Consider the following 24,292-nt stretch of genomic DNA (forward strand, 5'->3'; position numbering starts at 1 on the left):
CTGAGTGACTAGCACACACCCTGAACTAACCTGCGATTAGGTACACTTATGTAAGGGCCAGGGGATGTGGAAGGGTGTGGAGGGCTGGCTGGAGGGTGTCTGTGGACACATCAGGTTGGGAAAGCATCCTCAGGAAAGTGAGGGTGGGTCCCCAGCTTAGGGAAGGGGCAATTCTGTCCTCATCTGGGTTCCTGTCTGAGCCCTGGGAAAGTGGTGGGAGTGGCGGTCTGCAAGGAGAAACAAGGAGGTATTTTTAGGGTTCGGTCACCTGTTATGCCATCTGTCATCAGGCAGTGTGGCACCCAAAGGTGGAGGGGAGTGGTTGTGCTGAGCTTAGCACGGGGGTTTCAGAGGATGCAGGATGGCTTTGGTGGGCTGAAGGCCCAGGTGGTCCCTCTGACGGCTTGATGGTGGCAGGACCACCATCTGCAGCAGGAATGGCTCACCGGGGTAGCCAAGGTGGGGCTCCCCTCACCCCGACCACCCACTGTACTCCTCCCTAAGGATGAGTCAGCATTGAAAATGATCAAGAAACTACCTCCTCCCCACCCCCAAAGGAAGAGCGATGCTTACCACCTAAATTAAGGACCCCAGGAATCACATCTAGGGTTCACGGGTGTGCTCTTTCTCTTCCATCTGTGCAGGAGATAGGATGGTGCACTGGTTAGGGAAGAGAGTGTGGCTCAGCTCAGTTTAGGAAAAAGAGTCCTCCTGGGCATAGCCCATCACGCTTGCATTGGTGTTGGGACCAAAGACCAGCTAATGAGAAGATGCTGGCCCTCTCTTATTTCCTTACAGACCTCTTAGGAGGAGGGAGGAGGCTGGATCAAGGCAGGTCTCGGAAATTCTATGCTCTTGCAGCAGTTCAGTCTCAGTAGCACGCTAGTCACACAGCCCTGCCCAGGGGTGGTGGAGGGAACTGGAAGGCTGGGGGCCTGGGAAGCAGGATTCTTGGCCCCCATATTGGCACCCTCTGTGGTGGGTATCAGCTGCCACCACAGGCTGTGGCTTGTTCTTTCAGATGGAAGGTGGGGAAGAGGGCAGCGGAGGTCTTAGCGACAGATATCACTGATGGGACCAGATCACAAAGTGGGGGAAATGACAGATGTTAATGTGGCAGCTGAGAGGCTGTGTTTGTGGGCACACATGAGACACCCACGGGGTGCCCAGGCCGCCGGGGGTCCAGTCTCAGCTGTCACCCAGCCGTGTAACGTCACCCTCTCTCAATGCCTCAGGCTTTCCACCTGTAAAATGGATAGAAGCTTGTGGGAAGGGTGAACTACGGTCATGCTGGCAAAGGCCTGGTGCAGCACCTGGCTTCCAGGAAACTCTGAGCAAACACACAGGTCTGTATGCTCAATTGTGTCTCTGGGTCCTCTTAGAGACCAGGGCTTGTAGCAGTAGATCGGGTTCAAGCCAGAGAAATGCAGCCTGGGGCTGACTGTAAACTCCTTGGTGCCCCCAGATTTGGGGGGACATGAGAATTCCGGTGAAACATTTTTTTCATTTGCAGAGCAGTGAAGCCACACATGGACTGGACTCACCTTCAGCGTTCCCCCTTTTCGGTAGAATCAGCACAAAGCCGGTTCCATCCTATTGTAAACATGTGCTGTACAAACTGGAAAATGAAGGAGCAGAAGAGTGGAGGACTGCTCCATCCTGGGAGTGGTTTGGTGAGTCTCCTTCTAGACCCATGGCCATGCGTATACAAACAAATACACCATATGTGTACACACCCCCTGTATAGTTCCCCCTCTCCCTCTTTCCCTCCCTCCCTTTCTCTCTCTTTCCCCATGTCTCTCCTTTCCAAGGGGGAGATCCCACTACCTACACACTACTGCCATTGCTTAATAATCTGCTTTTCTGTCCTCATTATTGTGTCAGGAACAGCTTCCTGGGTCAGTGAATATATTTCTATCAAAGCCCCCCTGGCCCCTTCAATACTGTAGTTCCCCAAAGATGTAAGGAATTAAAAAAGACCAGAGAGATTCTAATATCCCCAAAGGAGAATCTAAGAAAGAAGGAAATTTTATAAAAGCCTTTTAAAAAGTGATTTCCCCTGGTTAAACATTAATATATCTTTAAGAAAAAGAAAACTTGGGAATTCCCTGGTGGCCTAGTGGTTATTAGGACTCAGCGTTTTCGTGGCCATGGGTCTGGGTTCTACACCTCATCAGAGAATTAGCGGTGTGGCCAAAAAGTAAAAGAAAAACTTAAAGTCCGTATTGTTGAGGCAGTCCAAATATGGGTTGGAAAAGAATTTCCAGACACAGAGCATTTCAGCAAGGATCGAGTCTGATAAGAGCAAAGAGCAGAGATAAAGTGGGCGGTGAGAGTGTTGTGGGCCAACCTCCTGACAGACCAGGGAGAGTTGACTGTTTTTGTGGGTTAATAGCCAACTTTTATAGCCTCAAGCCAAAGAAAATTCCTGCTGGAAGGCTGGTGTTAGGAGATTGGTGGGGGTGCTACAGGGTGTTTGCTGGAGTGGGCATCTTTGCCTAACTGGGAGTCAGGAAATATGTTAGTGATGATCAGAGGGGCTTTGGCAACGGTTACAGTGGACCTCAGTCAGCTTCAGAGGCGACCTTGGTTCTGGGCTCCGCTTCTGTGGCCTAGGGGCAGGACTCAACATGTATACACTGGGTTGGCCAGAAAATTCACTTGGGGTTTTCCATAAGATGTTGTGGAAGAACTTGAATGAACTTTCTGGCCAACCCAATGTTTCATAATCTCACTACCCAGCTATAATCATTTTTAACATTTTGATATAGCTCTTTCTAATCTTTTTTTCTATGTCTACAGTTGTGTGTGTGTTTAAACAAAATTAGAATCACATTATAGCATATTTATGTTTTATATTTAATATTATTTCACAGCTATTTTTCTCTCATTACTATCTATCATATGGGCCTAAATTATATGGTAGCCAAGAATATATGGCCCAATTTTCCCAAATGCAAGATTCAATAAAAAGTTTTGGGGCCAATTTAAATATATAAACAGGGAAATCATCAAATGCTTACTCACAAAGTTTAATTTATAAATTTAGTTGCACAAAGATATTTAAAACCATATATAGTAGGAAATACACTACATTTAGAAAGATTATTCTTTCCCATTTTTATATTTTATACCAACTCTCCTGGTATCTTTGATATCTGTGTTTCGCCATCCTGGAGCTGCTTTGTAAATTACCCACCGTAGCTGTCTGCAGCACACCATTTCCATTTTGGTCTAATTTGTTTGAGGCTTATCTTTTTCAGTGTTGTTGTTTGTTTTCTATTTGTTTGTTTCTTAGACTGCACCATTTGGCACTCGGGATCTTAGGTCCCCAACCAGGAATTGAAACTGTGCCCCCTGCGTTGGGAGCTCAGAGTCTTAACCGCAGGGCCACCAGGGCCCTCTTGTCTAACGAAACTGAGATGTAAGAATTTTAAAATCTGTGTTTGGTGTTGTCTCTGGAAATTGTTTTCAAAGCCACAAGTACCTATTAGCATAACATTAAAAGAGTCTTTTTATTTGTCTCAGAAGTGTGTATTAGTGATCTCTACAACATAACCACTTACTGTATTGCTTTTAAAAGTGATCTTTAAAAGCTTGTTTACAATGACAGCCAACACTTGTAATTGTAAGGTCTTAACCCCTAGAATAATTACTAAATCCCTGTTAAATGTCTTTGCTTCCTTTTTTCCCAGTTCCCATAGGTGACCTCTTTAAACATCCCAAACTAGCATTGATTGAGGTCAAGGAGGGCTAATGCGATTTCCTCAAACAGTACTTTGTTTAAAATAAAGTAACTGAAAAAGAGTGCATTTAGTAGGAGACTCTGTAAGAACTTGAATTTAAAGAGATTTTTTTTTTCTCTTTTCTAGAGGATAAATGTGGGAAAATTCCTCATGTTTTATTTGGACATATGATTTTTTTTTAATGACAAGATTAATGGAACAAGATTAATGGAAACCTGGTTTTCCATCTTTTGGCTGTGCCCTAATTTATTTAATCATTCTGCTGTTGTTCAACAGTTCAATTATTTCTGCTTTTTTTTTTTTCATATTGTAAATAACAAGCCACATTCTTGTATTTATATCTCTGGGTACATTACAGACTACTTCCTTGGGACAAAGTCCCACAGGGTCAACTGGTGTGGCTATTCTAATGAATTGTTTATTATTATTTTTAATTGGAGGGTAATTGCCTTACAATTTTGTGTTGGTTTCTGTGGTACAACATTGTGCATCAGTCATAACTGTATATACATATATCCCCTACTCTTGAGCCTCCCTTCCACCCCCCATGTAGGTCATCACAGAGCTGCAGACCAGGCTCCTTGCGCTACATATCAGCTTCCCACCAGCTAATCTATTTTACACATGGTAATATATATATGTCAGTACTAACTTTCTCAATTTGTCCTGTTCACTATGGTTATTTTAAAGCATCTTGATATGTTGCGCTTAATTGCCCTTCAGAAAGTTGTACCAATTTATAAATCCCATCATCAGTAAATAGAGATGGGCACTTGATAATAAACATGCAGTATTTCTGAAATTAATAGGAAAAATGCTTCTCCATAAACTCATTGAGCTTTTTGTGGAGCCATAACTGATTGGAGCTATAAGAGTCCTTAGAACTCATCTCAGTTCAGTCGCTCAGTCCTGTCCAACTCTTTGTGACCCCACACCAGGCCTCTCTGTCCATCATGAGCTCCTGAAGTTTATTCAAACTCATGTCCATTGAATCGGTGATGCCATCCAACCATCTCCTCTTCTGTCGTCCGCTTCTCCTCCTGCCTTCAATCTTTCCCAGCATCAGGGTCTTTTCCAATGAGTCAGCTCTTCACAGCAGGTGGCCAGAGTACAAGACTTTCAGCTTCAACATCAGTCCTTCCAATGAATATTCAGGACTGATTTCCTTTAGGATAGACTGGTTGGATGTCCTTGCAGTCCAAGGGACTCTCAAGGGTCTTTTGAACACCACAGTTCAAAAGCAACAATTCTTCAGTGCTCAGCATTCTTTATGGTCCGACTCTCACATCCATACGACTACTGAAAAAATCATAGCCTTGACTAGATGGACCTTTTTTGGCAAAGTAATGTCTCTGCTTTTTAACATGCTGTCTAGTTTGGTCATAACTTTCCTTCCAAGGAGTGTCTTTTAATTTCAAGGCTCAATCACCATCTGTGGTGATTTTGGAGCCCCCAAAAATAAAGTCAGCCACTGTTTCCCCATCTATTTGCCATGAAGTGATGGGACCAGATATCATGATCTTAGTTTTCTGAATGTTGAGCTTTAAGCCAACTTTTTCATTCCTTTCACTTTCATCAAGAGGCTCCTTAGTTCTTCTTCACTTTCTACCATAAGGGTGGTGTCATCTGCATATCTGAGATTATTGATATAACCTCTATCTTCATAATTTGAAGATAGATATATCTGAGGTTATTGAGAGTTCCAGAAAAACATCTATTTCTGCTTTATTGACTATGCCAAAGCCTTTGTGTAGATTACCATAAACTGTGGAAAATTCTGAAAGAGATGGGAATGCCAGGCCACCTGACCTGCCTCTTGAGAAATCTGTATGCAGGTCAGGAAGCAACAGTCAGAACTGGACGTGGAACAACAGACTGGTTCCAAATAGGAAAAGGAGTACATCAAGAACTCATCTAGTCCTACTGATTTCCCAGTGGGCTTGTATACCTCTTGTGATGGGAAGCTTCGTGGTGGGAGCCTCTGCCAGGACTGGATGATTATGATGCTAACCCTCATCCAAAATCTGTCTCCCTAGAACTTACAATTTTAAGCAGACACCTGGCTTATCTCTATGTTAGGCATAACGACTCACTGAATCTGGGGGAAAGGGAAATTGAATGTAATGAGTTCCAACTCTGGTGTCAGACACCGCACCAGGTATGGCTCCATGAAGCTGGAATTGGTGTCACATAATTTGAAGATAAAGAAACTGAGGTTCAGAGATCTCAAGCAACTTGTCCAAACTCACACAGCTGGTAAATTGAGGGACTGAGATCAAGGGCTCCACACAGTCTTCCTTAAGTCTTCTTTTTTGGAGCCACGTAAAACAAGACTGCCTGCAGGCTCGAAGCCCCCCAATCATGTCTGGAGAGCATACCTCCCAGAGTGGTCAGGATGGCCCTGATTTCAAGTCTTTTGCCCAGTTTTCTCCATTAGTGCACTGACTGTGGTGATCGGTCCTTGACTTGGTGAGTCTGGGACTCCCCCTTCTTGTGTGGACCATGATGAGAATCGGCCAAAGTGGAAGCTATTTGGAAGATGGAGGGGACACCGCAGCCATTACTCTTGGAAATTGTTATAGTCAGAAGAAGCAACAGATGCAGCGGTACCCAGCAGGTTTCAACTTGGCTTGCCTCTCTCTACGTCCAGCTCTCCTCTCTGGCTGCCTGCTCTGTTGGGGAACAGTGGCTCAGGTCCACCACCAGCACTTGGCTGCAGACCCACGGAGAAACTACTCAGCACCAGCTCTGTACCGAAGTCTCCATCAGCTCCCCCGGCGTGGTCCCACTTTGATGCTGGATACTCTTGACTTCGCCAGCTGACTGGTCAGTAGCTTTTTCTCTGATCCTCCAACTTTTCTTCCAGACCTTCACTTTCTTAGCTCATCCTATAATGGTTGAAGTACAGTTGGCCAAAAAGTTATTTTGATCTTTTCCATAACATCTTACAGAAAAACCTGAATTAACTGTATGTTATGGAAAGTCCTGAACAAACTTTTTCACCAACACAAAAAAATGCCTTATCTCAAAGCACTAGTAGAGATTCTGCTCCCTTGACTGAACCCTGGTAGAGGTGATGTCTCAGGACTTCAAAACTACGCCTTAAGAGGTCTTACAACTTTCTCCTTCTCTCTCAGGGCACTGAGAGCATCGTGCTGTGTGGGAACCCTGCTGGACCAGCTAGAGGCTGAGAGGCTACATGGAGGAGAATTGAGGCTCCCTGGTTAATACTCAAACTCATGAAAAAGAAAAAAAAACTGTTGTAAGGTTTTTTTGGGGGACAGAGAAAGTATTTTTCTATTAGTTGTTTAATCTGCCATCATATTCCTTTGCATGAAATGAAAGTCACTCAGTCGTGTCTGACTCTTTGTGACCTTGTGGACTGTTGCCCACCAGGCTCCTCTGTCCATGGGATTTCCCAGGAAAGAATACCGGAGTGGGTTGCCATTTCCTTCTCCAGGGCATCTTCCTGACTCAGGGATTGAATCTGGGTCTCCTGCAGTGCATGCAGACTCTTTACAATTTGAGCCATTAGGAAAGTTAAAATATACTGAGTAAAATTTAGTGCAATCTGGTTAGAATAATAAAAATTTAAAAATATTTATCAACTTTATTAACTTATACCAAATAAAATTCACTGCTTTTTTTTTAGAAAAGGAGTTTTTAATGGAATATAGTTGATTTGCAATGTTGTGATACTTTCTGCTGTACAACAAAGTCATTCAATTATACAAACACATACATCAACTCTTTTTTAGATTCTTTTCCCATCTAGGTCACAGCTTTTTTTTTTTTTTATTGTGGTAAAATAAAGATAGCATAAAACTGACCATTTTAGCTGCCTCTAAGTGTATAGTTCAGTGGTATTAAGTATAATCACCTTGTCATGCAACCATCATCGCTATCAATTCCAGAACTTTTTCATCATTCCAGACTGGACTCTGTACCCATTACACAATTAACTTCTCATTCCCTCTTCCCCTTCCAGTTTTAAGCCCTAAGATTCGGGGTGCTTTGTTATACAACAGTAGAAAATTGAAATACCAACACTTGGTGAGATTGTCTTAGTTTTAGTTCAGGAACGTAGTTTCCCAATCTATGCATCTCTTCTCTGCCAGCCTCCTCTTCCCCAGCCTTAGTAACTAAGAAGCACGTGTCCTCCTCTGCCATTCCCCCCGAGCAGGCTTTCACGTCCCCATAGCTCTGGTGACTTGGCTCTGGGTCTTGCCTGCATTTCTCAGAGTGGTGTCCACAGAAGGAACACTGTCCTCTAGGGGAGACTAGAGTAGCAAAGCTTGCGGCAGAGTTTGTAAACCAATGGCCACATCATGCCCACATATATGCTTTATTCAGCACATACCATCAACTTGCAGTGTTTGAAAATAATTTGAACGTATATACGCTACTTTATATAGAAATAACAAATGAGGACCTATCGTATAGCACAGGGAACTCCACTCAGTACTCTCTAATGGCCTAATGGGATAAGAATCTGAAAAAGAGGAGGCGTATGTCAAGTTCCTTGGTGGCTCAGATGGTCAAGAATGCACCTGCAATGCAGGAGGCCCAGGTTCAATCCCTGGTCGAGAAGATCCCCTGGAGAAGGGAATGGCAACCCACTCCAACAGTCTTGCCTGGAAAATTCCATGGACAGAGGAGCCCAGTGGGCTACAGTCCATGGGGTCACAAAGAATCAGTTATGACTGAGCAGACAACACTTTCTGTCTTTCATGTATATGTACAATTGAATCACTTTGCTGTACATCTGAAACTAACACGGCACTGTAAATCAACTATACTCTAACAAAAAGTTTAAAAAAAGGAAATACAAATGATTCAAACATGAAAAAAAAAAAGAGAAAATCTGAATTTGTTTCCAATGTGTGAAGGTCCAGAGAACCACATGCAAAGCTTTTTGGTTTACTCTGGAGAAACAGAACACCCAGCCACACGAGGTCCACATTCCCACAGGACAAAGCTCTTGGCTGGGTTGGGCAGAGGCTGTCCCTACTGGGAGAGATCTGTGCCCTCCAGCATTCTGCAGTCCAGACAGGCCTGGCTGCGCTTACTTTCCAATGCCTTTCACCCAGCCCCTTCTCTCCTTTGCCCTTTGGGCTACTTGGCCTCTGGGCATTTGAACTTCAACCTCTGGCTAAAGGGACAATCATCGCCCATGAGTTAACCTGTGCTTCTGTAAATACAGCCATAGTATTCTAGCTGTTTGGCCACTATACTCCAAGCTCAGAATCTCCTAAGCCTCTGAGCTTTTTCTGGCAACTTGCCCAGTGATATCTTGGCCATGATACTTACCAGAGGTTATAAGGGCCTTCATGATCTATCTGCTGCTTCTTGGAACTAAGGAGAGAAAGGAGTTTATGGCAGGTGAGTGCCTGGTTTGAGAACACATGATGAAGGCAGTGGATTGATTTCAGGGCCAGATGATGACCCAGATCCTGGCCTGACGGCTTTGGGGGGATGATTTGACATTTCCAAGTTTCACTCCAGGTGCTGATCTCAGTTTGACCTGAATTATTATCCCTATATCTTCCTCCCTGGCCACTGGACTAAGCTCCAGGAGGATGGGGTGGCTTGTGATTTATCTTTGATCTCCTAGAGCCTGGCATGCAGTAGGGTCTTGATACGTGTTCACTGAATCGAATTTTAAAGGAGGAAAACCTGAAAAATTGTAGAGGAGTGCTGGCTTGACACAGGAGTTCGGATGCCCACTAAGAGAAGGTGCTGAGAGACCTCCAACAGAGAGCATCTACGAAAGAAGCTGGATGCAGTCCTCTTAGCCTTGGCGAGGTCAAGATACATGTGTGAACCTAGGATGCAAACACAGGATCCACTAACTCATTCATTCCTCCATTTTCAAATATCTGTAGGGCACCTGCTGGCACTGAATGTAGGTGCTGAGAATTAGGGATGGGCTAAGGGCACTCTGACTTAAATCAAAGGTCTGAAGGGGCAGGAAGTGGCCATGTAGATTCTAAACATGTCGAAATGCACGGGGGCCCTTTTGTGGGAACTTTAGGGCATTGGTAGATGTCTAGCCCAGGGTAGACAGCCCTGAGTTTGGAGTTAAACATGCATGAGTTAAAATCCTTTCTCTGTCACTTTTCAGCTGTGTGCCCCTTGTTCTCTGAGCTCAGTTTCCTCATCTGGCAAATGGGGAGAGTTCCTACCCCTAGGGTAATTGTGAGGATTATCTGAGATATTTACATAAAACATAGCACAGTGCCTGGCTTTTCCTTTCCTTTGAGAAATGATGGCTTAAAAAAAATGTTTATTACTGTCATTAGAAGGCAGGGGAAGAAGACAAAGGACCATGGCTGGATGGTGGGTCATAGCCTCTTGGGGAAGATGGAGGAGGTGACTTGGTGCAGGTCATCGTGTGGGCCCAAGGGTAGGAAACTTGCACATTTGCTGGTCATCGCATTTGGTAGGACAAAGAGGCCCCGATGAGATCTTGCCTGTCTAGTTTCTCTGAGGGGAGAGGAAGTAGCAGTGGGAGCTACCTTGGGTCTAATTCTAGCCAAGAAGGGCAGAATCAGTGATGTGGAAAAGGCAGAAACCTTGAGAAAATATGGAGTCACAGTGGCTCCTGGAAGGGGGAGGGTCAGACTTCCTGGGCTTGAGAGGGTACTTGTCCAAAAGTTCAGGGCCAAGTGACAAGTGAATCCAAGGCTTGACGCGGGAGGAGGGGACAACCTGAGTGGGTGGGTGGTGGTTGAGAGTGGGACTCTGACTGCACAGTGGGGGTTGTCTTTATGGTCCGGGGTGGCTGATGGTGCCTGTGGGGAGTGGTCCCGGACACGAGCCATGTTGTACCGCTCAGCAGACCACGTGTGCTGCAGCCCTTGCTCTCTGGACTTCTCAGTGCTTCTCCAGATCATTTTCCCACCAACGCAGCTGGAGTGGTGAATGGACAATGAGAGGCAGGGATAATCATACTGATAAACACTTCTTAATCTGCTCCCGCTGGTCACTGATCTCGAGTCGTACAATCCCTGTGTCCTCTCCAAGTAGGTGCTTCACTCAGCCGTACCCTGAGACCCACTTATGTAAAGAGAACACGTGGTTTCAGCCCCAGCTGCCTTGTCAAACCTGCAGCTACTCTGGTTGGGGAGAACTGGCTCTGGAGATAGTGGGATTCAGGTGAAGCCGGGTAGCTCTGTGCCACGTCTTTCCCACCCTCCTCCCCAATAACCTCATTAGCGGCAAGAATTCAGGGGGTCCCTCTTGCCTTCTCTGCAGCCTGATCATCCACAGCAGCATTTCATTGTAAAAAGCTTCTATTCTCTCTGGCTCCAGCCTGGGCTATTCTGCCAGTCTTTGTTCTAAACCCAAGAAGAATGCAGAAGGATTTCTCCTGCCTTTTGATGCTTTTTCTGAAATTTAACTTCCAAGTCTCTGCTACTTTCTGCATGGGAAAAAGAAAAAATTACTCATTCAGGTACTTGAAAGCAGCCGCCACAGGTAAAGAGGAAGGAGCATGGAGCCCATGGGTGAGCTCTGGTCCAGGGTTTGAGAGAACTTTACTTCTTTCCATCAATTCCTAATCTCAGGGACCTGCTCCTCTTGTATCTGGGTGCCTGGTGGGGTTTCCTTTCCTAGGAATTATTGCCAACCTCCTGCGTCAGTGTCCTTAGCTTTCATTGCTTTGTGGATATCACTGTGGCCGATTGCTTGTCTTTCTGGAGTCTCTTTCTGGACTCTTTTCAGAGCTTTCCCACCATCCCAGCGAGAGGAACACTAATGAATATTGCCTCCCATTAACTGAGCATCTGGCTTACATCCCTGTCTCAGCACTCTCCAGAGGGCTCTGTGAGATTCTGCAGTCTTTGCCTGCTTCAGCACCCACACTCCATCACCCTTGTAACTACTCTCCTTTCAGCTGTCTGAGATCACACGACTCTCTAAGCTGCCCTACCTCTCCATCGCTCCTGCATTCATGTAGCCTTGGGCTCTACTGCTGTTCAGTCGCTCAGTCGTGTCTGACTCTTTTTGACCTCATGGACCGCAGCTGGCCAGTTTCCTCTGTCCTCCATTTCCTGGAGTTTGCTCCACGCCAGGACTCCATTGAGTCTGTGATGCTGTCTAACCATCTCACTCTCTGCCCCCCACTTCTCCTTTTGATTTCAATCGTTGCCAGCATCAGGGTCTTTTCCAGTGAATCGGCTCTTTGCATAAGGTGGCCAAAGTAATGGAGCTTCAGCTTCAGCAACAGTCCTTCCAATGAATATTCAGGGCTGATTTCCTTTAGGATTGACTGGTTTGATCTCCTTGCTGTTCAAGGGACTCTTGAGAGTCTTCTCCAGCACCACAATTTGAAAGCATCACTTCTTTGGTGCTCAGCCTTCTTTATGGTCCAACTCTCACATCTGTACATGACTACTTGGAAAAGCTATAGCTTTGACTAGATGGACCTTAGTTGGCAAAGTGATGTCTCTGCTTTTTAATATGCTGTCTAGTTTGGTCATAGCTTTTCTTCCAAGGAGCAAGCATCTTTTAATTTCATGGCTGCAGTCACCATACACAGTGATTTTGGAGGTCAAGAACATAAAGTCTTGGCTTTTCTAAGACTGTTTCCATTTTTTCCCCTTCTGCTTGCCATGAAGTGATGAGACCAGAGGCCATGATCTTAGTTTTTTTAAATATAAAGTTTCAAGTCAGCTTTTTCGGTCTCCTCTTTCACTCTCATCAAGGAGCTCTTTAGTTCCTCTTTTACTTTCTGCCATTAGTGGTGTCATCTGCATATCTGAGGTTCTTAATTTTTCTAACAACAATCTTGATTCCAGCTTGTGATTCATTCAATCTGGAATTTTGCGTGATGTACTCTTTATTTAAGTTAAACAACTAGGGTAACAGTATAGACCCTTGTTGTACTCCTTTCCCAATTTAGAACCAGTCAGTTATTCCATGTCCGGTTCAAACCACTGCTTCTTGACCTGCATATAGATTTCTCAGGAGACAGGTAAGGTGGTCTAGCACTCTAATCCCTTTAAGAAGAGATTGTTGTGATACACATAGTCAAAAGCTTTAGCATAGTCAATGAAGTAGAAGCAGATGTTTTTTCTGGAATTCCCTTGCTTTCTCCATGATCCAACAAATGTTGGCAATTTGATCTCTGGTTCCTCTACCTCTTCAAAACCCAGCTTGTACATCAGGAAGTTCATTGGTTCACATAACTGCTGAAGTCTAGCTTGAAGGATTTTGAGCATAACCTTACTATTAATTGCATGTGAGATGAGTGCAATTGTATGGTAGTTTGAACCTTCTTTGGCATTCCCCTTCTTTGGGATTGAAATGAAAACTGACCTTTTCCAGTCCTGTGGCCACTGCTAAGTTTTTCAAATTTGCTGACATATTGAGTGCAGCACTTTAATGGCATCATCTTTTAAGATTTATAATAGCTCAGCTGGAATTCCATCACCTCCACTAGCTGTGTTCATAGTGATGCTTTGGCACCACAGCCCATCCCTAGAAACTCTCTTATATCTCTCAGTTCAAAGTCCCCCATATATGAATGACTATGGCCAGCTCAGAGGATGAGTGGCCAACAAATGGATGGGCTGCCTTTTGGTCAGGCTTTCTCTTCTCAACAATTATCTTGTCCCAGACCTGGTCCTGCTGTAGAACTCACATGGCTGTTGGAATATTCTGTCTATTTCTGAGACAGTCTCAGAAAATGATCAATATGTGTGGTGGGGAAAGACTTGGTCTAAGAAACAGAGACCTGGGGCCTAAATCTTCTAACTTGCTGCATGATCTTGAGCAAGTCCCCTCACTTCTCCGGGCCTCAGTTTTCCCATATGGATAATGAGAAGGTGAGATAATTTGTAAGAACCTGACTAGCCCTCAACTAATCATCATCGTCACAAAATTACTAACGTTTATAATTGAATGTTTCCATGTGCTCCCTGCTTTCCCTGCATTGTCTCATTGAATCCTACAGTTTTGTGTCAATCTTTTTCAAAGGAGGAAATAAAGGCTTAGAGATGTTAGGTAACATGCCCAAGAAGACAGAGCCAGCAGGGGCTTGTCGGATCCCAGAGCCTTGGTTCACCCTTCTAGAGCAAAGGGACCACAGACTGGCGCCTCTCATCCTTGAAGGCTTGGAGAGCTTTTGAGGCTGCTTGCTTGACCCCAGTGCGGTCCCTGCCACTTACTGTGGAATGGAGTTAGCACATTTCATCAAACTTGGTAGGGTTGGAATCATCCCTCCCCCACGCCCGCATCCTAAGGTAATGGATAGCTCACAGTTCTGACAGTCAGACGGCATGCTGTCCCTGAACTGTGCTTTTGCCCTTTAAACACCAAAGTTGAATCAGCTCCTATTTCCTTTACAGGGAGGCCCAGCATCCCAGGAACTGTAGTCAGATCAGTATTTTTCAGGCAGCACGGTCTTCCTAACACCTCCAACATACGAAATGGCTCTTTCACCACATGTAGGCGCTGGGGATTTTTTTTCTTAAATTAAGAATTTGATACATTCCTCCAGTCCCTCTCCAGGGGTTGCAGAGAGCAGGCAAAGTGATGCCTTGTGCTAATGTGAAGGTGTGGTTCTGCATTTTGAAGGAGATCTTGACAATCTCCAGGAAAAAAAAATGTCCCCAAATGACCCTCAGTTCTTGGTAAGGAATGTGAGCTTGCATGAGCGCTGAAGGGCCTTGTGTCCCCTGGAAATTCACAGCCTGTTTGAGGGTCAAATGACAGAATGGAAGGGCATGTGTGTGTATGTGTGCCCGCGTGTGTGTGTGTGTTGGGGGGTGCCGGGGCCCTGGGACTGATCCATCCTGAGTGAGTTCTCCACACAGGAAAGGCCACTGCGCAGGGAGTCTGGACGTTTGGTTTGCTGGGTGACCTTGGAGCCTCCCTCATGTGGCCGCTCTGAGCCTTCATCAACCTGGATCCCAGGAGAAAGGGCCAGCACATGTAACCTGCAGGCTTTTCTGGGGTGGGGAGCTGGCACCCACCTCGTGGAGGGCAAGCGTCCATGGAAGGTGAGGGAGCTGGTCTTGGGGAGAAAGGGTGGTGGGAAGTCAAACAAGTAGGAGTTCTGTCTTGGCTTGACCTCTCGGGGCCTTGATTTTCTCATCTGGAAAATGGGATAGCAATAGTACCTACATCATAAATTATCAGGAAGGTTAAATGAATGTTGATCAAAGTGTATGGCACCTGGAAAAATTTTTTTTTCCATACATTAATTTTTATAGAAGCTATACATATATTTAAATTAATAGAATTTATTTTTAAAGGAAATTTTGGTTTACAGAAAAACTGATTAGAAAGTAAAGAGTGTTCCCATATACTGCTCCTCCTCCAGGAGGAGGAGCATTTGCACCTTGTATTAGTGGGGTATATTTGAAATAGTTGATGAACCAATGCTGATACGTTATTATTCTCTAAAGTCCTAGTTTACACTAGGGTTCACTTTTTGTGTTGTACATTCTGGAGGTTTTGACAAATGTCAGTATTACGGTATCTCACAGAGTAGTGTCACTCCCCTAAAAATCTTCTGTGTTCCATTTACATCCTTCCCTGAACTGGCAACCACTGTCTCCACAGTTCTGCACTTTCCAGAATGTCACATAGTTGGACTCCTACATTATGTAACCTTTTCAAATGGGCTTCTTTCCCTTAGTGAGATGCATTTAAGTTTCTGCCATGTCTTCTCATAGTTTGCTAGCTCACTTCTCTGCACCACTGAGTAAGAGTCCACTGATATGGATGTACCACAGTTTACTTGTTCACTCACCCACTGAAAGACATCTCAGTTGCTCCAAGTTTGGGCATTGTTCATTTTATAACATCCGGGAGGTGAGTGTTATGATTTGAGGGCAAAGTCCTTAGAATCAGACCGAATGGCTTCAATATTCTGCCAGTAGCTGGGTGATCTTAGAAAGTTAATCTCTTCCACCTTCCTCCTCTGAGAAATGGGCCTATGAGAGGCCAGACTGCTCACACAGACATCTACGCTGTGATGGCTTAAGCAGAATAGAAATGGCTCCAGGTCAGCAGAGAGGGCTGCCACATTGGGCAAATTCAGGGACCCAAACCCACCATTTCAAAACTGGGCTTCTCTGGGGGTCCAGGTCTCTGCCATAGGGTGGGAGGTGAGGGCGTTTGTTACTGACAAGGGTTCTTGGCTTCCTTAACCTATAGAAAATCATCAGAGGCCAGACAAGAAATTCAGGCCAGCCTTTAATGGGGCCCCGGCTGCAACATGCAGGAGTGAGAACAAACAACATGTTCTCTTGCTTGCTCGCTCCCGGAGGGGGCTGAGCTTGTTCCTTAAGTGGGGTGAAGGTAGGGGTGTGTTCATGGTCGGGCTGGAGGCGTGGCCTAGGTGGCTAGCCCACTTTGAGGAGGTGTTGTGTGCCGGGGCATGCTCAGCAACCTGCTGCCTTTTCTCCAGGTTTTTTTAAAAGTGGCACTTGGGTTTTTTTTGGTCTCTTTGTATCATTTGTCCAGAATTTGCCCTAACTGAGCATTCATGTGGTTATTTTTAGTCCTATGTAGTTTCTTTGTATACTATACAGAGTAAAGTTGCTCCAGGAGAGTTGTGTCCACCTGCCAGCAAAGCAGTGATGCTGTAAAGGGTATCAGCTTCACTCACTCCCTTAGCTGCCCTGGCCTGGAAGTGGTGCACATGGCCCTTGCTCACATGCTATTGGACATAACTTGGTCACATGGTCTTACCTCACTGAAAGGGAAGCTGGGAAATGTAGTCTAGCTGTGTGTCCAGCTTCAAATCTATCCATAGAAAGGAGAGAACGGAGTTGGTTGGGCAGCTGGCAGTCTCTGCCACGTGATGATAGAAGCTACTTACAGGTTTATGATGAGAATTAAATGAGAGGATTTGTGTAACATCCTTAGCTTAGTGCCTGGTGCAAAGTTAATGATATGTGTTAGTTTGTTCTAGGATTATTCACAAGGAATTAGAGGATCAGAGCATTTCTGAGCTAGGGGCCTTTTAAAGATCTAGCTTAGTGGGTTTCATACTGTGTTCAGTTGACCCCTTCCAGACCTCTCAGAAACCCCTGGGGGTGTTGGAAGATGAGTGGGGAGTCCAGTCCCAACCTGATTTCAACCAGAGACTCCTACATCACCCAGTTCACATACTGGGTTCCAGATAAGATTTAATTGAAGAGAAGGGTCTGCAGTTTTGAAAAAAAACTTATAAATCACTTATTGGCCACTAGGGTGATCCCCTGAATTCACACAGCAGGGTCTTCCAACCTCCCTTGTCTCAACCTTGCTTCTCAGTTGAGGTGGTTCAGGGCTGAACCCCGGCTTCATGAGGGCCACCAGAGGGGATGCTAGCGGGGGTGGCGATGGGAACAGAAGTGACAAGGGGATCAGCCACTGCCAGAGGCTATGGGCTGAAATCAACCGGAGCTTGTCCCCAGTCCACCAATTGTCCCTGCCTCTGATGGGATGAGGGCTTCCTAGGCTGACTCTCCTGACCTAGGGCTGGGAGGTAAGAGGGGACTCTGGGATCAGCAGGGTATGTGAGTCTCTGGTGGAGACTGCTTGGGCAGGGGCTTTGCTCCCAAGTCCAGGACTTCACATCTTTGCCTATACATTCCAGCCTGGCACACTTGCCCGGTGTCCAGGGCCCCAGCCTACCCAGATGGTTCAAGGCTGGCTCTATTGTCCTGAGTATTTGCTTTGTCTCCTGGCCTCACTGCGTCTGTGAAAGTCATGAGCTTGCTCTCTGCCCTGTGTACTACCAGGAGGCTGTGGAGTTGAGTGTTAGGAACTCAGGCTTGGGGTCAGCAAACCCGGGTTCAAATTCTGACTCATTTGCTTATTTGTGTGTGTGACCTTCAGCATCACCTTACCTCCCAGGCCTTCAGTTTCTCATCTGGCAAATGGGTATAATAGTACCTATTTCAGAGGGTTAGTGTGAGGATTAAGCAAGATAATGTGTACAAAGACCTCAGCGAAGTCCTCAATAAATCACAGCTATTGACAATTAATTATCATCTTAGCCAAGAGAGAAAGTTTAAAATTCTAAAAAAATGTAACAGTAATAGACTTGCTATAAAAAAACCCTGAAAGACATAAGTAAAATTCTATTCCTCGTCTTGTTTTTTCTTCTCTATCCACTTCTGTATCTTTCCCCACAAGTTACACTTTTAAAAACCATCTTTAATGAATCACAACCCCCAGGTTACAGTCAAGAAACCTTGTCATACTTTGTCTTGTAAGCTCTCTCATCAGCTGGCCCTGTCCTCCCTTCCTCTCTCACCTCCCACTGTCCTCCTCCTCCCCACCCACTCCCTTCTTTCCTGTTCCAGCCCCACTGAGCTGCTGACCCAGATGCCACGTCTTTGCCTGTGTGGTTTTCTCTGCTTGAGGTCCCTGATCTCTCTCTCTTCTCATCAGCCTCCTTCTCACTCTTCAATGAAGAAACCCTGCCTCTTCCTCTTTGTGAAACTTTCCATGACTCCTCACCTCCCTATCCACCACACCATCCTGCTGGATGGTCTGATGCAGTTTTCTTGACCCCCGCATAGGTCCATATAGTCAAAGCTATGGTTTTTCCTGTAGTCATGTGCACATGTGAGAGATGGACCGTAGAGAAGGCTGAGCACCAAAGAATTGATGCTTCTGAACTGTGGTGCTGGAGAAGACTCTTGAGAGTCCCTTAAACTGTAAGGAGATCCAACCAGTCAATCCTGAAGGAAATCAGCCGTGAATATTCATTGAAAGGACGGATGCTGAAGCTCCAATCCTTTGGCCACCTGATGTGAGGAGCTGACTCATTGGAAAAGACCCTGATGCTGGGAAAGATTGAGGGCGGGAGGAGAAGGGGGTAACAGAGGCTAAGATGTTTGGATGGCATCACTGACTCCATGGACATGAGTTTGAGCCAACTCTGGGAGACAGTGAAGGACAGGGAAGCCTGGCGTGCTGCAGTCCATGGGATTGCAAAGAGTCAGAGGCGACTGAGCTACAGAACAGCAACAAAAACAACAACAATATGGCCAAGGGCCATAACCAGGCCACGGAGCTGGCTCTCAGCCTCCCCGCTCCCCAAGCCCAGTGTGAGTCCTCTCCCAGAGCAGGCGATAGGGAAAGTCTTTGAAGGATTACGTTTCTTGTGGTTTACTTTTACATAAAACCACAACCCTTATGCTGGATTCAGCTCTGTGTTTCTAATTTCCCTTTTGTCCCAGAGACCACTGTGCGGGAGCCAGCCCGGCACTGTGGCTCTGATGGAGCTGGTTCTCCCTGGAGGTAGGTTGGGTGAATTTAATGAAGTTAATGGCCAGGGAGGGCTTTGCTCCAGACAGCAACCAGAGCGTGGACTCTGTCTCTGAGATGAATAGAGGTTCCCTTAGGTGCAGCCATGGAGAGAGGAAGGAGGTGTTGGCATTTCTCCTCTCCCACTGGGTCTCCTTGGAGAGCTTCAATAGGACAAGCTTCAGGCTCCTGAGGGCCTTTGCCCATGGACCTCTTAGAATGGGACTAGTGCTTGTGATTGGGGTTTGGAAGCAGTATGAGCAGGTACAAAAGTCTAGAACTGTCTGCCAGAGACCCTGGAAGTTGCCACAGCCTCTAAAGAGCCTTCTGTAGCCTGTCTGACTTGGAGATGGAGAAAGCCAGGTAGATACATGCCTGGTTGGCCCGGGTGCCTCAGCTGAGTGTGTGGGCTCTGTCCCCCTGGTCACCTTGACCGCTCTTTGGCTCTTGGACAGTTAATTTGCCTTCTGCTTCATCCTCCTCGTCCTGGGTCATTCATTCCTAACATTTCTGTACATCCTAGTTTAGCCTGTATTTCAAGGCTCACTCCAAATACCATCTCCTTTGTGAAGCCTTCCTTGATTTTCCACCTCTCTCTCTAAGCTAGGATGGGTTTTCCCCTTTCAATTCACAGGATACTTTTGGCATTGATGATCTGATATTATAATTTATTTATTTAATTTATTAAATTGTAAAAGCAATGCTTACTTATTTGAGAAGTCAAACGAAATAGAGATTTACAAAAAAAAAAAAAAAATCAAGAATTTACTCCTTCCATTTTTATTCCCTCTCCAATCCTGCTCCTCTCCCCAGGAACCTCTATTAAGGGTTTGGAGAGTTCTTTTCATAGCTTTCTTTGTGGTTCATGCTAACACACACACACACACACACACACTCAACCTGTGTAGATAGCTTCTGACATGGATCCCAATGATCTTTGCCTCCTGTATTCATGCCCTTGTGTATTCTCCTCTCTTTGAGTGTGAGCTGGACCCAGTGACCTGCTTCTAATGACTAGAATATGGCAACAGTGATAGGACGTCACTTCTGGGATTGGTTACAAAAGACTGAAGCTTCTGCTGTCTTGGTCTTCTCCCTCTGGCTCTTCTTTTGGGCTTGTTCTGATACAGAGAGCCACCTGGGAAGGAAGGGTGGTTTCTGCCCAACCACCAGTGAGGAACTGAAGACCTCCATCCAAAAGCCCTGGAGAAGTTGATCTTGCCAGCAACCATGCAGGTGACCTTGGAAACAGATCCTTCCACAGTCAAGCCTTTGGATGACTGCATCCCTGGCAGACACCTTGAAAAAATTAAAAAAAAATTTTTTTAATTTTTGTCTGTGCTGGGTTTTTGTTGCTGAGTGCAGGCATTCTCTGGCTGAAGCGAGAGGGAACTACTCTCTGGGGTGGTGCGTAGGCTTCTTATTGCGGTGGCTTCTCTTGCTGTGGAGCACAGGCTCTAGGGCACAGGCTCAGTAGTTGTGGTGAAGAAACTTAGTTGCCCCATGGAATGTGGGATCTTAGTTCCCAGACCAGGGATTGAACCTGTGTCTCCTGCATTGGCAGGTGAGTTCTTAACCATAGGACCACCGGAGATGTCCCTCAGTGGAAACCCTGATGGCAGCCTCACAAGAGATACTGAGCCAGAAGACCCAGCTAAGAAGCGCTTGGATTCCTGACCCAGAGAAACTGTGAGATAATGCATGGGTGTCATCTCAAGCATCTAAGCTTTGGGGCAATTTGTTAGGAAGTAATAGGTAAGTAACATCTGTTATGTGCAAGCGCTTTTATTTCTAGAGGGTAAATTCATGATAGAGTTAGCGAAGAGTCAACAGGTATACTTTTTCTAACTGTTAGCAGATTACTTGTAAAAGATTGTAGCAATTCCTGTTCTCTCCAGTCCTTGCCCTCACATATTCGTCAGAACTGGATATTATGAATCATTTACAATTTTTGCTACTCCAATATGTGAAAATGGCACCTTATTCTTGTTATCATTTGCATTTCCTTTACTGCTAGGGAAGTGTTAGTCTCTCAGTCATGTCCCACTCTTTGTGGCCCCACAGACTGTCTGCCGCCAGGCTCCTCCATACATGGGATTTTCCAGGCAAGACTATTGGAGTGGGTTGCCATTTCCTTCTTCAGGGGATCTTCCTGACCCAGGGATCGAACCCGGGTCTCCCGTATTGCAGGCAGATTTTTTACCATCTGAGACACCAGGGAAGGAAAACTTTTTGGTCGTGTCACGCAGCATATGGGATCTTACTTCCCCAACCAGGGGTCAAACTTGTGCCCCCTGCATTGGAGTCACAGAGTCTTAACCACCAGACCATCAGGGAAATTCCCACTACTAGGGAGGTTGAGCATTTTTTCCTTATATTTATTGTCCATCTCTATTATATTAGGCAAACATTCATTAATCCCCTACTGTTGTATTATAAAACATTACTAGGACATGGGCCTTGCCTTCAAAGAGCTCACAGATCACTGGGGACTATGAACATGTATAAATATATATAGTAGCACTGTAAGTGCTGAAATGAATATTTGCATCCGATGTTCTAGAAACACAGAAGGAAAAGAGGCCAAAATTTCTTGGAGTTGCTTGATAAGAGAGGTGGAGAAATGGGCCTTTGAGCAGTACATTGAAGGAACTGTGGAAATTTGACCAAAGGAGGAGAGTACAGTATGCGCAAAGACCCAGAGGCATGACCACGGTGGTGGTGTTCAACAGGCTGGATCAGAGGAGCAGAGTGATGGCAGAAGAGGAAGAATGGGGCTGGCGCTGGTTACTTATGGCTGATTGTGAGGACTCAGGTGCTGGGCTCAAGGCTTTGGATGCCATCATGCAAGTTCTCGGAAACCCTGTAGACTTTTCAGCAGAAGAGTGGCCTGATGGATTGACGTGATTGGCTGTGTTGGTGCATCTGTCACATCTCAGTGATTAGAGGACACACCCCATGAAGGTTTGAATCAGTTACATTTCTGTGTCTCTCCCAGCACCCAGCAGGCATCCACACAGACCTGTGGGCTGAATGAAAAAATGGACCCATGGAGAAGGAAATGGCAACCCACTCCAGTATTCTTGCCTGGAGAAGTCCATGGACAGAGGAGCCTGGCGGGCTGCAGTCCATGGGGTTACATGACTGAGCATGTGTGCACGAGGGTGGAGGGAGATGGGTTGGTAGCAATAAAGTGGTAGAACTAAAAAAATAAAAAAAATAAAAAATGGACCCAGACCCACTGATGCGACTGGCAAATGCAGGCTGAAAATATCAGTGGGGGCACTGAGTTGAGAGACTTGGCTGGGACAGGTGGGACTCAGGAAGCGAGAGGAGAGGTGCTGGTATTAAAAGATGATCCGGGACCACGCAAGCCTACCCCATACCCAGGACCCATCCTGCACGGGTTCCCTGCGCCTGAGCCCTGGCTGGGGTGCTTGCTGCTGACCACACACACATGGCTTCTCTGCATCTTAATCCTTAGAGACGCCTTGGGCATTGGCCCCAACAGACAGATGGCTTCTTTCCTTCTTCTCCTTTGCCTGAGCATCTTCTTCCCAACTAGCCGTGATGAAGGTGGGAACCATGCTCCTCATTGTATTTTAATAAGACTAGATGTTCTCAAGGAGGAAAGAGAATGAGCTAAAAAGAGCCCTTTATATTTCTCTTGGGCAACAAACCTCCCCTGACAAATGTGGTTCTTTCCCTCGTGCATGCACCCCAATCGATTTTCCCTCCATCAGAATCCCTCAGGCGTTGCCAGCCTCCTAATGGTAACCGATGGGGACACACGGAGCTTCTGTTTTTAGCGGGGCTGCCAATAGCCTTGGCCTGTCTAGGACCCACACACGGCAGGTTTAGAACAATTCTGCTAATAATAATAAAAGCTACCATTTATTAACTGCCTGCTAAGTGCCAGGCACTGTGCTAAGTGCTGTATGTATGTCATCTGGTTCAGCCCTCACTAGTCCAGTGACATCTGTACAAGCAGACCTTGTTTTATTGCACTTTGCAGATGTTGCATTTTTTTCCAAATGGAAGGTTTGTGGCCACCGTGCATTGAACAAATCTGCTGGTGCCATTTTCCAGGAGCATTTACTCATTTCATGTCTCTGTGCTGCATTTTGGTGATTCCCACAATATTTTGTCAACTCTCCAAGAAAAAATATAGATAGAAAAATCTCAAATAAAATATAAGCTAAATGAATTTTAAAACAAAAATTTATATGGCGTGAAGCTTCTCTGTACCATACTATCATGGTGGACACGTGTCATTATAAATTTGTCTGAACCTATAGAAGATACAACACCAAGGGTGAGCCCTGATTTTAACTGTGGACTTTGATAACAATGTGTCAGTCTACGATTCTCAACTGTAACAAATATACCACTCTGGTGGGGGATGTTGATTCTCAACTGTAACAAATGTACCACTCTGGTGAGGGATGTTGACAGTGTTGGGAGGTGATGCCTGAGTGAGCACATGGGGTGTGTGGGAAATCTCTGTGCTTTCTGCCCAACTTTGCTGTGAACCCAAAACTACTTTAAAAAATAAAGTCTATTAAAGTTTTTCATTGTTATTATATTCATTATGGTGATCTGTGATCAGTGACATTTGATGTCACTATTGCAAAAAGATTATAACTTGCTGAAGGCTCAGATGATGATTAATATTACTTAGCAATAAAGTATTTTAAAATTAAGGTATGTATATTGTTTTTTCAGGCATAATAGTACTGCACACTTAATAGACTTCCCTGGTGGCCCAGACAATAAAGAATCTGCCTGCAATGCAGGAGACCCAGGTTTGATCCCTTGGTTGGGAAGATTCCCTGGAGAATGGAATGGCTACCCTCTCCAGTATTCTTGCCTGGAGAATTCCATGGACAGAAGAGCCTGGTGGGCTACAGTCCAGAGGGTCACAAAGAGTCAGACATGACTGAGCGATTAAGCACATGCACACACACACACACACACATACAGACACACACACATACCTTTTACATGCACCAAGTAATCAAAAAATCATATGATATGTTTTATTTCAATATTCGCTTTATTGTAGTGGTCTGGAACCAAACTTGCAGTATTTCGGCAGTCTGACTATATTGTTTTGTCTCCACTTTACAAGCGAGGAAACAGAGGCTCAGTGGAATTAAATAACCAGGTCAGTGCGATCCTGACACTAGGCGGGGTGGGCCAGGACTTAACCTGCCTCTCTGTGGAAGCCCAGCACCCTGCAGATTCACCTCCCAGCTTTAACCAATTCAAGCCCTCCACTGTGGGTT

The 24,292-nt window shown here is 45.5% G+C and overlaps 2 long non-coding RNA genes across 3 annotated transcripts in view; both read left to right on the top strand.

Annotated features, from left to right (window-relative positions):
* LOC139035282 (uncharacterized) overlaps nucleotides 1-6,570 on the top strand; it is a 104,046-nt gene extending 97,476 nt beyond the window's left edge. Inside the window, exons 2-3 of the long non-coding RNA XR_011487950.1 lie at nucleotides 1,514-1,673; nucleotides 6,397-6,570. This is a non-coding gene — a long non-coding RNA (uncharacterized lncRNA). The remainder of the gene's footprint in view (nucleotides 1-1,513; nucleotides 1,674-6,396) is intronic.
* Nucleotides 6,571-8,879: 2,309 nt separating this feature from the next.
* Nucleotides 8,880-23,576, top strand: LOC139035079 (uncharacterized). Of its 2 annotated transcripts, none has more exons than XR_011487594.1 (3): nucleotides 8,880-9,128; nucleotides 20,569-20,759; nucleotides 21,568-23,576. It is a non-coding gene; the product is annotated as an uncharacterized lncRNA (long non-coding RNA). The 2 variants fall into 2 exon arrangements; XR_011487595.1 differs by having other exon boundaries at nucleotides 20,569-20,693.
* Nucleotides 23,577-24,292: the final 716 nt, after the last annotated feature.

This window comes from Odocoileus virginianus, chromosome 5 (genome assembly GCF_023699985.2).
Source record: "Odocoileus virginianus isolate 20LAN1187 ecotype Illinois chromosome 5, Ovbor_1.2, whole genome shotgun sequence".
Classification (NCBI taxonomy): Eukaryota; Metazoa; Chordata; class Mammalia; order Artiodactyla; family Cervidae; genus Odocoileus; species Odocoileus virginianus.